Here is a 15,284-nt window from a genome sequence, read left to right as displayed (position 1 = left end):
CCACAATTCATTTAGAAAAGCAATTAGCAGTAAAGCAGCAGTTCCAAGAAAACACTACAGACATGAGACTGGATTGGGTGGATTTCTTCTGGCCTTAGGAGAAAGCTATGAAAACTAAAATATATTATCTGAGCTATAAGGGAATTCAGTTCAAATTCAACATTCACCACCACATCACTGCTCTGCCTCTGATATTAAATACAGGAATACATAAAAATTAGGATAGACTTTTGGAGAGTGAGTAGTGAATTAGTAGCATTTGCTTTTTGGTAGACAAATACAATCTGATAAAAACAAAGTAATGCAGGAATACTGTTTCAATAAAACTTGACAAATGCAAACAAGCAGACTATTATGTTTTGACTCATTTAGGAATATTTCCAAAATAAGAAAGGTTATAGAACCATAGAATCATAGAATAGGTTGGAAAAGACCTCCAAGATTATCTGATAGAACCATCATCCTACTACCAGTGTCACCCACTAAACCATGTCCCTAAGCACCATGGCCAACCTTTCCTTAAACACCCCCAGGGACTGTGATGCCACCACCTCCCTGGGCAACCCGTCCCAATGCCTGACTGCTCTTTCTGAGAAGAAATGTCTACTAATTTTCCAACCTAAACCTCCCCTGGCACAACTTGAGGCCATTCCCTCTAGTCCTATCACTGGTTACCTGTGAGAAGAGGCCAACCCCCAGCTCCCCACACCTTCCTTTCAGGTAGCTGTAGAGAGCAATAAGGTCTCCCCTGAGACTCTTCTCCAGACTAAACAACCCCAGTTCCCTCAGCTGCTCCCCATAGGACTTGTGTTCCTGGCCCTTCACCAGCTTTGTAGTCCTTCTCTGGACACACTCCAGCACCTCGATGTCCTTCTTGTAGTGAGGGGCCCAAAACTGAACAATGTACTTGAGAAGCAGCCTACTAGTACTTGAGGTGCGGGTGTACTACCTAGTAGTAGTACACCCAAGTACTTGTGTGGTACCTACTACCTGTGACTACTACCTATTACTCGAGGTGCGAGTGTAGCAACATGCTATTCTTACCTGGCTGTCAATGTATGTGAGGCAGGTGAAGGCAGCTTTGGAAAAGAAGACTAGATCTGTCCTCTGAATCACCATTTTTGAATTACTTATAGTAAGATGTGTGACAGCACATTGTTGACTTGTACTTCTGCAACAGATTTAAATAAGAAGGAAAGGTGCTCCATACACATACATTACATTCACATTTTTCTGTACTTTTAAGTGTATCAGTTTAAATAACTTCAACTTATTTGTATAAAATATAATCCACGTGTGATAACACCTAATGTTACTGGAGCACAGTCTGCTTACCTAATTGCTAAACATTTTGGGTCCTTTAAGCATAAAGGTCATATCTTCACGCAGTGACTTAAGTGGAGGTACATCAATTTACACCAGTTGAAAAAAAAATGGTCTTAAAGATTTTTGTGGCCAGGTTTTCTCATAATAAAACACTTGGCAAATCTGAAAGTCATTATTTTAATGGCACTGCAGACACCTATTGTTAAACATGGGGCACAGTCCTAGGGTAATTATGGTATTATAACATTACTGTGTAATTCAACTTTTCTGATCTTAAATTACCATCATTGAAATATAAGTGTTTGCCTTGCTCCCATCTAGTCAAGTATCCTGCACAGAGAGTGCAGAACAGGATGAAAAGCTTTACTAATCCAGACACCTAGAGTTAGTACTTTGACATTTTAAAAGTGTTTCATAGGAATAAGACAGTGAACAATTCCATGAGTATTCCTTGTTGCAACATTTGGTGCTCTGTTGCCCTAGGCAGCATCCAGCTTTTCTTGTGTAGAATTGCCTCCTGGCTGTTGTTGAGGTTGAAATTGTTGGATAGGGTTGAGGGAGATCTTGGAAAACTGGGATACCTAAATATATTTCTAGTGACTATTCCAATATCGCTGAAGACTATAGAGTACGCAGAGAGTGACATATCATGCAAATTCAACTCCCATGACTCACATTCTGAACAAAAGGCATGTATCAGCCATTATGGTTTCTCTTTGGCTTGCTGATTGCATTTGATGGTACAAAACTACCCAGCTCATCCAAGGGTCATGGCTAGCACTGAGAGGTCCATGCATGTCTCTCCTCAACTACAGGCTCAGGTTACACCGCTTCTCCTGACAAGTGACCTAATCAGGGGAGAGGATGTTTCAGGATGGGGTGCACACAATGAAGCCAGGGGTACTGAAAAATGAAAAACTTTGAAGGATCTGCAGCTTTCAGAGGTGCACAGGAAGGCTGAGCCGTTCTGTGGGTTCTTTCATAATTGTGTATGAAGCAGAGGGGCAAAGTCACATCTGCTTATGTAGTGCTTTCTGGTGGGACTAGGTAGAACTGTCACATTGTCATTTTGACGCTGGTTTATGTGTGATACTTAAGGATTATCTGAAACAACAACAGAAGTCATAACCACTGCAATGAAAAAAAGGCTCAGAAGGAGCAATGTAATACTTGGAAAACGTGAGATTTTGAGTTTTACAGGAAAGCTTTCAGTTTGGGTTTATCTGAACTCAAATAGGTCTGCTTTTTTTTTTTTTTTCCTTTTTTTTTTTTTTTCCTTAGCTTCTGTAGCATTGTGGAAAGATTTATTTGTCTCAGCACAGCTCTACAAGAGTAAACTGAATCATTGCTTGTTCATGCATCCTGATTAAGGGTCTTACCGTCAGTTCTGTTTCTCTCTGCTGGGGCTTGAAGTGTTGGTATTGAGTACTCGCTATATCATCATGGTACTGTTTGTCTGAAATTGAACTTGGACAATAGGGAAGAAGCTGACAGGCATTCTGGCAAATCCAGAATTGCTTTTCAATTCAGCTGTGTTCACTGACAAAGGGAGTAGTCCTTGGGAGCTGATATGATTAGCAGCAAAATACCTTGGCTTGGTTTAAACATAAGAAGAGGGGCTGTAGGTCCATGACAATGTGGGTTTCAGGCACCTCTCTAGGCTAAAAGGACATGTGTTAATCCTGCAGTTCCCTCCAGAGATGTTTTTGAGTGTTCATTGAACACTTGGCCAGTATTTCTGTTTGCAGGATTGCTTGGGCATGGCTCTTCTCTGCTCATTTACCCATAAACTTACAAAACCAGACACCTGCTTAGGAACAAAGATATTTGCTATTTGTCCCAACTGCTCTTCCACTGAATTTATGGACATTTACAGCTTCAGGCAAATAGTAAGGGAAACCACCATGAAACTTAGATGACCAAACACACCATTTGAATAACAAATAATGCATGCTGAATAGTCAAGGACATAATTAAATGAAAAGTTTGCAACAGGCAAGTTGATTGAAAAATATTTGTACAAACCGCTTCAATGATTCAAAGAAAATGAACACGTTTACGTGGATCACAATATTTTTGCTAATAATCTGTCAACCAAAAAAAAAAAAGGGACTAATTTATTAGCTAAAATGTTTCCCAAGAATGGTTTGCCCAGCTCTAGCGTGAAATGACATATTGAATTCAATTCCATACTGAATCATTTCTTTGAAAGAAAATGGTTTGTAGCTAGTTAAATACCCCTAGATAATCACAGAGGTCAGAAGCTGTGACCTTGTTGTGTTTCTTGCCTATTTACAGTTCATTTCCACTGCAGGTTGTCAGGGCTTCTAGTACCTGCTTCACTTGAAGTAAAAAAAGAAGTCTCCATACTTTACACCATGAAAAACTAGCCTCCTCATTCCTCCTCATTTATTGAAATTGTCTTCTTAACATATGAAAAGATCCTAGCCCATTCAGTGATTCATGTACCTCCTACAGTGCTGAACTCTTAATGATAGCTAGCTGTGTCATCTGCCACATTGTTTCACCAAACTTTTCTTATTTTCTGCATATTTGTTTCTATTTGCAGAATTTTTCAAAGTTTCAGTGAAGAAATACTAACTCTAAGCATATAAAAATATTTAAGTTACTTTGGGAAAATGCATTCTGGTCATTTCTGTGTTGTAGTCCTCCCAGATCTCCTCAGGGTTGGTAACTGTTCTATTATTTTTTATTGAATATTCTTTTTCTTTCCTGCTCCTCCATTTAATTTGAGCAAATTTGATAACCATAAGCATTTTATTTTTACCATCTGTTTTCCATTTTTATTAAATAGTTATGGTTTATTGTTAATTGAAATTGCAAATTGGCCATGTTATGTTTGTGTTATAATAATAATATCTGGATTTAAAACTGTGGGAAAGATTGCTTCCCAACTGTTCTCACTACATATGGGCCTAGAGCCTTAAAATTACACCTGTCCTATGGGGGATTTCCTGCCTATCTTGTTGCTCTCATAAGTAACCGAGGTTTTGCTTAAACAATAACAGCTCTCCTTATCACTTTGAGAAAAGAAAGGTTAAGGTTCCAGAACTATTGTAAGTAGCTTCAAGCATTTTGATATAATAAAAGTCTTGCAGTAACATCAGATCTTTCAGGACTCTGTCCAAAAAGCCCTCCTTATTTCTGGAAAAGCCAGCTACACAAGAAACATATGCTGAACTGCAAATATTGGCAAAAAGGCTTGAGAGAGGTTTTATTCTGTGCTCTTTGACAATCCAACACACCATTTCTAAAGACATTAGAGAGGTATTAGTATGTCTTGGGGGGCTATTGAACATTGCAAATTTCCCCAGTGTATCACAATTATAGGAACACCTGTTCTAAGTAACATTTTGCTGAGCCACCACAAGAATTTGGTGCTCGATAGCCCTCAAAATTTCTCATTTCTTTCCTGTGGTGAGGTGATTTTGCATCTTCTCTCTGGACTGTAATAGAAAACTCCGAGGTCAATGGTTCAATACCTCTTAAAAGACAGCCCCTACCTCCCCTATTTCTTATTAATAGTGCCTTCTTGACACACTTATGATTCTTTGCTTATCAGTGCCTATTTCTTCCTCTCTTTATTTTTGTTGTGCATAGATGAGGAAGGAAGGGGATAAGTAGCAAATAAATTACAGGTATAGTCAAAAAATTAAAATACACAGATGCTATCAAGAAGGAAGGAGAATTTACAGAAGAAAACAAATGTATAAAGATAATTATGAAAAAAGAAGTATTATGAAATAGGATCTAAGTTCCAAAAAGCTATGAAGTCCTGTGATGCAAGTGAGAGCCTGATTTTGTATGAGATTGGTGGGAGACACCAGTTCCCTGCATATTAGTGGCCAAGATAGATATCTATATATCTAATATATCTAATATATCTATATATCTAATATATCTAGGCTCTAGATATATTCTGTGGTGTTCTATGACTCACTCAGGTCTCAAAATAAAGGGCCAAGCTTTTAAAGAGCAGGATGCTAGTTGATGAGTGACACTGAAAATCTCAGTAATGTGTTGCAAATCTAGCTCCTACACTGAAGCATTTTCATCACTTGGTTTTATGTCTAGAGCATTAAATTAAGGGTTGACCCGGCCCAAAAAGGGGCATAGGAAAAGGAAGAAAACTAGTAACAAATTCATTTATCAAAGGTGCTAGGAAAAAACACCATAAAACTGTCCATAAAGAGCTATATAGGATGCAAGATACTGGTTTCCATTCTTGCCAATATTGTTTCTGTTCAATTTTACCTTGAGCAGACACTTTGCCTTTTTTTCCTCCTGTTCTTTGTCTTGAACTTGTCTATTTCAGTTAAAAGATTTGGGGAGAAAGACTCACTTTTTCTTTGTGTTTATACACTATCACACATAAATCTTGCTTGGTTTCACAATGCACTTTTGCAGGTAGTATCTTATATTACTAGATGAAAGGCTTGAGAAGGGATAATGTGAGAAAAATGAAGCAAACATTGTAGAATGCAGTAAAAGCAATAAACAGGCACCCTTGTTGTGCACAAGCACCTGTTTCTTCTCCAGTGCATGACAAAAAACACTTATTCTGCCAGCTGTAACTCTAAGCTGTTAATGGGCCCCAGAACTGGATGAGGTAAAAACAGCAGTTTATCCAACAAATGTTCTCCTTTTTCCTCTTCCTAGATGATCTATTTACAGGCCTGGATTTCAGAGAAGGCATTCATTATTTCTAATTTTTTGAGGAATGTTTTCTAGTGTATGGGATCCTTTGAATCTATTGGGGTTTGAAGGTTAAGTATGTCACCATACCTTGTTCTTTTAACCAGGAGGGAGTATTTTCATATCTGGTGGGAATATTGACATGTAAACATCTACTAAGTTAATGTATGAAAAGAAAATAGACATTTTCTTGAACACTCCTGTCCATAAAAGCTCAAGGGTGAAGATATATCCCTCCTAGACTGGAGCAATGATAAAGCCAAAAAGTGCACATTATAAATTTATTGTCTCGATTAACAGTGATTCCAAACACATAAACAATAAAGAACATATGAAAATAAGTTTTCTCTAAGTTTATATGAAAAGCTACCAGACAGATGTAGTTTGATTTTAAAAGTAATTTGGCATTTATAATGTTAATGAAAAGATTTTCCTTTGTGACTATCAGGAAAAAATAGGTATTACTAAGTTATTGTCCTTTTTTTTTTTTTTTTTTTCTCTCCCCAGTGTTTCAGTTATGCAATATGCCACTTGAGTCATCTTCAGTTACAAAACTGTAGTCATTAAAGTGTAGCATGTTTAAGACTACTGTCTTCTGGAATCCAGTGATCCATGCAATTGCTGTCATGCTGGAGAAAGCAATGTTTGACTTGACATTAATTTCTTGTCCTTCCATATTGTATATGACACACTGTCTTTCCTTTTGCATTTCACTTGCAGGATCATGGCATTTAAAAGAAGCAGAAGATACCTTGTTGGGCTGTCAGTCATTGACCAGTCTTGGAAGACTTTTTGTCTATCCAGGGAATCATAAAAGCCACCATTTCAGGTATATTGTCTTTTCAAGCACTTCAACAGAAGTCTTATATGAAACTTCATTTGACTTAGTTCTCAACATGGAGAAATATGGGAATGCAATTGAAGTCCTGAGTGTGTAATTCCTTGCAGGGAGCGTTGAGCTAGTAGTTAAAATCTCAGCTAGGTCTTTTAATTTCTGGGTTTGATTTCTACTTCTCCCTACTCCTTACTTTCTGTGATTCTATCATTTCCTGACACTCAGTATTTCTGTGAGACATTAAAAATTCTATAATTCACATAGGAAAAAATTACACTCACAACTCATCTCTCTAAAGAATAAAGCCATTTTCTGAGGAGTATTAATCTTTATGGGGATGCATAAGGGATCCATGACGAAGAAACTCTTCTTTGCTAGCCTCTGTAACCTGGGAACAATAGTTTCCTATGTTAGAAAACACTTATGAAGATAAAAACTGGGAACTTTATAGAGGCTATGTTGTATTCTTTGCTAGTTTCCAAACTCTCTCAGGGTTCTGTAAAAATCCCAGCCAAATTCATTAGTGTTCAGGCCTGCTCAGAAACAATAGTGATGGAAAGTAATATGGTTATAATTCAGTATGGTTTGGGTGGGGTAGGGAACGTTTTTAATTTCCCTTTACTGCTGGTGATGGATTTTTACAGCTTCACCTTTCTGTGCTACCAATCCCAGCAGTCCCAGGCTCTAACCAACAAACAGCTTGACTTGCAGAAACTTTCCACTCCCTCTGGGGAGGACCACAAACTTACAGCATATTTTAAGCTGTTCTTCGATTTTCTGAAGGGAGAGAATTGTCTCTAGGTACAAATTAGTGCTACCAGTGGAAGATGGAGTTCAGCTCTTTATATACTAATATGCAGCAATTATGATAAAACAAAACTCATTCTGAAATTCTGCTGTAACTATAGTAACCTACATTCAATGTATTCCATTAAATATATAAAAAAGTTTCCCCAGCAGGAGCAAGTAAATATTATCTATTATTGACTGCTGAAAGTTCCAGACTGTGAAAAGTGGTTAATATATTTTTGTGATGAAACACATTTGTTAAACCTTCCTTTTTTGATGATTATTTTCTGTTTAAATAGCACCAGATAGTTATTTTTATATTATTTTTATATTATTATTTTTATTATTTATTTATTATTATATATATATAGTTATTATTATTTTTACATCTATTTTGAATCATTTGCTTCCTTCATTAGAAGGTCTCCATTTTACAAAGGGTCTCTGAGAAATTCCTTTATTAACTTTATTTTATTTAATTTCTAGTGTGGGATATTTCCATTAGTATTTGACTGAAACTTGACAAAGACTTTACAACCCCAAATGAATTCTGTATACTTTTATCATTTCAGCTTTAATAATAATAATAAATCCTCAAGGATTTGGCTACTTAATAATGAACAAGCAAGTTATGCAGATATTCTATTGCTTTACTTGCTAATACTTATGACTTCCAAGTTATTTAAGCTAAATGTTGCAAATTACCCACAAAATAAAAACTTGAAATTCAGATAGGAACAATAATATGAAAGCATAACGAGATATGTGTGTCTGGGAATAAGCGAAAACTGGTGGTTTGGAGTAGGTACATTGGCAAAATGCTGCCTATGCCCAGACTTTGCCAAGACTTTGCAGCTATCACAAATATTGCAAGCCGTTCTAAAAAAGGAATTAGATACCTGTATGAACAGCAACACTGATTGGAGCCCCTGGTCTGCGCTCAGAATAATGGGAGCGTAAAGGGATGGGTGGCAGACGACACCCAGCTAAAGATGCCTGAATTTCAAGCCAGAGCCTACTCATGCTCTATATGCCATAGGTTCATGGGCATGGCACATGACAACAAGGGAGATATGGTCTCTACCTTTACAATTTCCTTATAGAGACAATATCCTGTCTTCTCTTGTCTGTATTTAAAACACCCTTCTCCTTCACCTGAAGTGTCTGAGGTAACACAGTGCCACAGTTTAGTCAGGTGAGTCAGAATCAGAGTATTACAGCAGTGATAATATTACTGTGTTAGCTTCTCATAGGAAAGATACCAAAGGATATCGAAAGCAATATTGAAAAAGCGTTATAGAGAATTATTTTTTGTTTGTTTTTGTTTTTAAATCAAGATTGAAATCACTGGTAGAACCTTGTAAAAAAAAAAAACAAACAAAACACATATATGGATAATATCTTTCATGTGGTAAAAAGGTTAGGTCTTCAGCAATGTGTCCCACAATTACCCACTTGTGACAGAAAAGTGTTTGCTCTGAGCTATGCCTACAATAATACAATACAGTGATGCTTATTCAGATCCACTTAGCTTTATCTGTAACATTTTGCTTTCAAAAGGAGAGAAAAAAAATGAAAATAATGATGATAGAATGTGAATATTTTTTTATTTTATTCAAAGTCCAAACTGTCTATTGGCTTGTTTGCTTTTGTTGTATGAACTTACTCTGAAGTGATGATATGGATTACCAGGCTGTTATCCTGAACAAAAAGTGCTGTCGTTAATTCTCTTTTGCTGCAGCTATGGGCCATTATTTCCAATAGCTGTAGCTGTCACTTCCAGTACTGTGACCCATCAGGAAATCTCTCAAGAAACTGAAAGAGTTTACACAATGGCCTGGCAACAATATAATTTTCAGGGTAGCAGAAGGTGCAATGGCCTACTGATCTCAGATTTATTCCTCATTCCTATTGCAGACTTAAATAAATACAACTAGATGCTCTTTTCCTACTGTTGCACTGTCCACCTGCTGCTCTGTAGTGAGCTCAAGTGCCCTTAGACAGTATATCCTCCATCCATTAACTGGTTGCCAGTGTCAGAGCAAGTGCAACCACAAAGGGCTCGCTCTGCTTATGCCAGCATGACAGCCTTCTGCACAGCACTGGCACCACTGTGAGAAGGAAAATGTTCATCGCTCCAGGGAATACAGAGATGAAAATAAATCTGGGAAGCAGTTACATATCCATAGGGATGAAGGAAAAATCCTTAACTGGTTAGTAACAGGTATGAAGAGGAAGGAGAAAGATGAGAAAAGCAGCAGCACTATGGGGATGAAAGTCTGGGACTAGGTATTCTGTATATTGACTGATTTTTTTATTTATATTATTTTTCCTTGTATACTTTCATTTACAGTCTTATAGGTATCTGGCCTTTTGTATCTCCAATGATAATCACAAATGAGAGCTGTATCATCCAGATTTTCTAAAAATTTGTTTATGCAGTTGGGAAATATTTAGCGACTGTGTGTGAACTTGTGCAACTCATCCTTAGATAACACAAGGTGATAGAAGGAACACCTCTTCTTATACCTGTCATTCAAATGCTATAAAATGATCCCCTGAAATTGAAAGACAAACCTATTCTATTGGAAGTCCTGGAGCTGGACAAACAGCTTGTGATTAGTGTCTTTCTTAGGAAGCTTTGACTTTCTCTTTGAAAATGACCTCTGAAAGGGTCGTGGCTCCCCATGTGTATTCACTGTTCTGTCATTTCCTGAGTAAATTCAGTGACTTGTGAAGAGTTTGTTGTGAATACATGACAAACAAAACAGCAACTCTCAAATAGTGCATGCCTCACTGTATATGTTTCTGTTACTTAAATCTGAGTGCAGCTGCTAGTATCAGATTTCCAGTGCAAAATTAAAATATTCTCTCCATAAAAAAATTGACAAATGTTTCCTCAGAAAAATCTTTTGTATTTCATATTAGTGCATTAGCTTTACAGAAAACATTTGGAAAACGAACAGTAATCATAGGTCAAATTCATTTACTCTATAATACTACTTGCAGACTAATTTTTTTAAAGCTCTTCTTGATCAATGGATTTATATTATAGTTGTCATGTAATGGTTGGGTCTGTATTAATGGCTTTTAGTATCCTCACGGATTTGATTGAAAGAAGGGGCCTTAAGATTGCCAGCCTCTTTATTTTTACAGAACTTCCATTGATTTGGATAATGGCTCCATATAGCTCTTCAAATATAAGTAATAGCTCCTACTCTCCAGGCCTGTATCTGTGTTTACCCTTACTTCCCTCAAAACATATTGGATTTCTTTAATAGATCTGTTTGGTCCAGAAATCAAAATGGATTGCTACTGAAATTAACTACTATTTACTAATCTAATTCTACCAGCCTCATTTGTTTCCCCTTTCCACATTTCCCAGTACATTTTATTCCATGTCTATCCTGCTTCTGCTACAGCTGGAGTGCAATCAGTAGCTCTGATATGTTACTGCACTATTTCTTATTACATATTAAGAAAGTAAAGAAGAAAGAACAGAAGTAAAACTTTATAGCAAATTGCCACATCGCCTGTAGTAAACAGAATATACTGTTTTTGATAGACTCTACAAGAGATCTTTAACGAGACAGTACACAGGAAAAATAATTATTAACATAGTTGTTGCAAAATTTCACATGGATTGCAATTCTTTGAATCAGGGACTGTCTTTAATCTTTCCAAATAATGCCTGACCCCTTATGCTACTTACAACTCTTAAAATGTAGTGCAAAACATCAGAGAACAAAACCAAGCTATAATACGACCAACATAATGGAAGACACAGATTATTTGGTATTGCTTATAAAAAGCACAACCTGGTAGAAAGCTGAGTACTTCTGCCCAACTAAACATGTGCAAGAATTACAGGGGGAATAAAATCAACATTTTAGGATATGTTAGAATTTCAACTTTTAAAAATCACATATAATACATTTTTAAATGTATTTCTCTTTAGAATCCAGTTTAGTTTTGAAATTTTGCATAACATACAAAATTAACGATATGATAGCCACCTTTAAAATATTAATCAAGTATTATGCTTGAACTTGTGAAGAATTTCCATTTCCCTCTTATTATAATGCTTTCCATCTATCAATTTATACAGAAAAGTAACCAAGATTTCTGTGTGTTCACAAAGCATTTTTTGCCTTTTTCTAACTGGCATTTTCTGACTTCTGATAAACAGTTATATCAGTAGATTGCCAGAAAGCTTTACCTGCAGCCTTCAGCCGGGTAGAGATTTGAGGAGTGAGAGAAGGAGCACAAATCCCTAGATAAACTTTCTTGTTATTCCTCCTGACTTAAAAATAAGATGGTTTTAGCTATAGTGTATCTATTTCTTCAAATATAAAAGTCAAACTTCACCTGTACTGGGCTATGTTTCACAACAAAATAAATTTTAACCTGGAGAAACAATATTGCCAGTATGGAATATCGTGGGAATGATAGAAAATTTCAGGAAGGAAAGCAAGCCATGAAAAGAACTTTTTCTTTCTTTCTTTCTTTTTAAAATTATTTTTTATTTTTAGCTCTGTATAGTTTTCCAGGTACATCTTGCCAATGAAAATATTACCCCTGAGGCATTGTTATTATGTTTTTGTCATGAAAGTGAAAGAGGTGTAACTCAGAGAGCCTCAGGCAACAGTGAATTACCAAGGACTTTCCTATAAGTGAGTGAAATATAATTACACTCCTCAATAGTTGAGGCAAAATATATTTTGGGTAGAGAATGGAAGGTAAAAAAGTATGTGAGACAAATTGGCTGTGCTGTGTATTTTTCATTAGGCAGGAAGGTAAATGAATGCATATGAAAGTAGGAAAACAGCCAAACTTTTATTGCACAGCTGAGGACAACCCTAGTTTGAAGGCACGGCAAGGCACGGCACAGCAAGGCATGGCATGGCACGGCAAGGCAAGGCAAGGCAAGGCAAAGCAATGCAAGGCAAGGCAAGGCTAGGCAAGGCAAGGCAAGGCTAGGCAAGGGAAGGCAAGGCAAGACTAGGCAAGGCAAGGCTAGGCAAGGCTAGGCAAGGCTAGGCAAGGCAAGGAAAAAGAAGCTTTACTTATGTTGGTGTTGTTATATTACTAATGAGGACTAAATCAACAAGTAGATTGCTGATGAGTCTGACAATGCAGGGACGTAAGCATGGCCTCCCTCCTGCCCCCCGCCCCCCCCCCATCCCCAAACTTATTCTTAAAGTAGAAATATGTCAGCTATTTAGTTGAATGTGTGTCACTTAATGCACGACATCTGACTCTTTACTCTTGGCATGTCTCTTTCTCAACATAAGACACAGAAGAATCAGTTTTCACTGAGCGTGTGGTTACCTCCAGCTAACTGTGGTATTCCATAGTAATTTAACCATGCCTGTGTTACCTTACCAAGGCTTTTATTAGATCAGTATCAGATTAGTAAAACACTGTCTGAATATTCCACAGTATGAGAAATAATTTGCAGGTTCGTAACATGCTGGCACTGCATTCTACTCTTGGCATGATTAACTTTGATGTTTTTGTCCTTGCAAAGATAAACACTACAGAGCAATTACAATAAGAAAGAAAAATAGAATTAAATTATTTTTAGGTAGGACTGCATTTCAAAGAGTTTTCTTTTTTTTTTTTTAAAGTAGCATTTATGTCAGAAAGTACTACACAAATATTAACCCTTAAAACCCAAAGGAAAAAAACAAAACAAAAAACAAACAAACAAAAAAAACCCACAAAATCACTTAGAAAAATTATTAAAATTTAAGAACTGGGATTTAATGGACACATATTTTGCTCAAATGTTTATTCAGTGCCAATAAAAGTGGTAATAATACTGGATACCATATGAATCCTAGAACTCCAGCAGAGGGGTTGAAAATCTTCTTTCTGACACACTGACTATTTAATTAGAGATATCATATTCTTCAAACTGATTTTTTTTCCTCCTTCCCAAATAATAACACAACTAATAAAATTTGTAATAAGTGTTGGCATATATTCTACTTCCAAGCACTTTTTTCTTTGCTTATGTACAGGAGCTGTCCATTAGCTATTTGTTCAAACTGGTACTGCCAAAACCAAAACCTTTGAAGATATATCAGTAGGGAAAAAATGATACTTCTTCAGGTGAAAAAGATTTAGCCCTTAGAGAGGAGCCCTCCAGGCCTTTTTTGGATCTTAACCTAACTGTATGTTCAGGAACTTATTTTTTAGCTTTTTCCCTTTTCTATTGACCCAAACTATAAAGACATGAAGTGTGAAAACAAATTATTCACACTCTAGCAAACAAGATTTACTGTAATCTTTAAAAAGACAGCTACCCATTGAGGTCAGTTCCATCATGTGGCTATAAAATATTTTTAAGTCTCTTGCACCTATTCAGAATTGAGTCTTTTTTTTTAGGGGGCATATTTCCAAGCAGAGACATCTTGTCTGCCCCTTCTGTTGAAGAGTGGGACTCTGTAATCAAAATTTCTTAGACTTTAAAACAATGCCTCAGACTTTGGAAGACCTTTCCCCAATCTGATCATTTGCTTAGACACTCCTTCACAGTTCATACTGGGCCCTCGATACTCTGGGGTTCTGCATGAACTTCCTTGAGCACAGATGACAAAAAACAGGGGAGATAGCCTTAGCAGAGGGATTTATTGACTTCAGTCTCTTTATTCTCCAAAAGCAAAGCAGAATTTATGCCCTTCTCAAAATTATTTACATCCCCAAATCATGCTAATTTCAATTTTGGTCTCACCATATCTGCATCTCTGAGGTTTGATGCTCTTAGTGATAATTAGAGTCCTTGTATAAACTTTTGCATATAGTAACAGGACTGCTATTGGAGAATTGTCATTTCTGTACCTGCTCTATTACTTTTCTTTCATGTCTTGCAACTCTTCCTCTGTTTTGAGAATTCACTATTCTTAATACAGAAAAGCGAGATTGGAAGGAACATTTGGAGACCACCTAATTCAATCCTTTGCTCCAAGCAAGTCCACCTTCATCCAAGGCCAGAGACTACACAGGCTCTAAAGGGAAATATTTTCAGGGTTTGAACCAACCTCAGAGAGAGGAAATAAAAAAAAAAAAAAAAAAAAAGCTTAAGAACCATTTGAAATTTCCTATGTTAAAACATTTTCCTTTGCCTTGTATCTGACCACTGTGTCCTGCCAAAAAAAAAAAAAAAAAGTGTGACTTAATCTTCTTGCATTGGGCTGATTAAAGTTTCCATAGGACTACCATTTGACCACCATCTGAAGGCTTTCACAAGACAGAAGCAGAAGTGGAGAGCTGCTCCCAGGGAATGGCTCAAGAGCACTTTGAAGTATTCCTCAGTGTGACCCCTCAATAAAGCAATAACAGGAGACCATTGGTAAACCCTTCTGAGTATTTTTTTTTTTTTTTATATCTCAAAACAGATGATTTGTTTCCTGAAGCTTTCAAGAGGACCAATAGAATCTTTGAGATTCCTCTGTCTGTCCTGCAGGTTCTTCAAAATTAGCAGAAAGCAAAATCGATTAGAGCCCTCTGGGTAGCCAGCACAGCAGCTGTTATTTCAGTGTTCCCCAATAATGATATATTTGAGTTTGGAAAAAGGGCACAGTGACAGAAAGTTGCTGACCCGGAGTGAGAG

At 36.8% G+C, this 15,284-nt stretch overlaps 1 long non-coding RNA gene across 1 annotated transcript in view; it reads left to right on the top strand.

Moving 5' to 3' along the window:
* The first annotated feature begins 6,101 nt into the window (after positions 1–6,101).
* The window catches only part of LOC310892743, a 75,360-nt gene continuing 66,177 nt past the window's right edge, over positions 6,102–15,284 (top strand). Inside the window, exon 1 of the long non-coding RNA XR_014578367.1 lies at positions 6,102–6,871. This is a non-coding gene — a long non-coding RNA (uncharacterized lncRNA). The remainder of the gene's footprint in view (positions 6,872–15,284) is intronic.

Source organism: Anser anser, assembly GCF_964211835.1.
Source record: "Anser anser genome assembly, chromosome: 1".
Lineage (NCBI taxonomy): Eukaryota > Metazoa > Chordata > Aves > Anseriformes > Anatidae > Anser > Anser anser.
The sequence above is the reverse complement of the archived record's forward strand: the minus strand, read 5'-3'. Positions and strand labels throughout refer to the sequence as shown.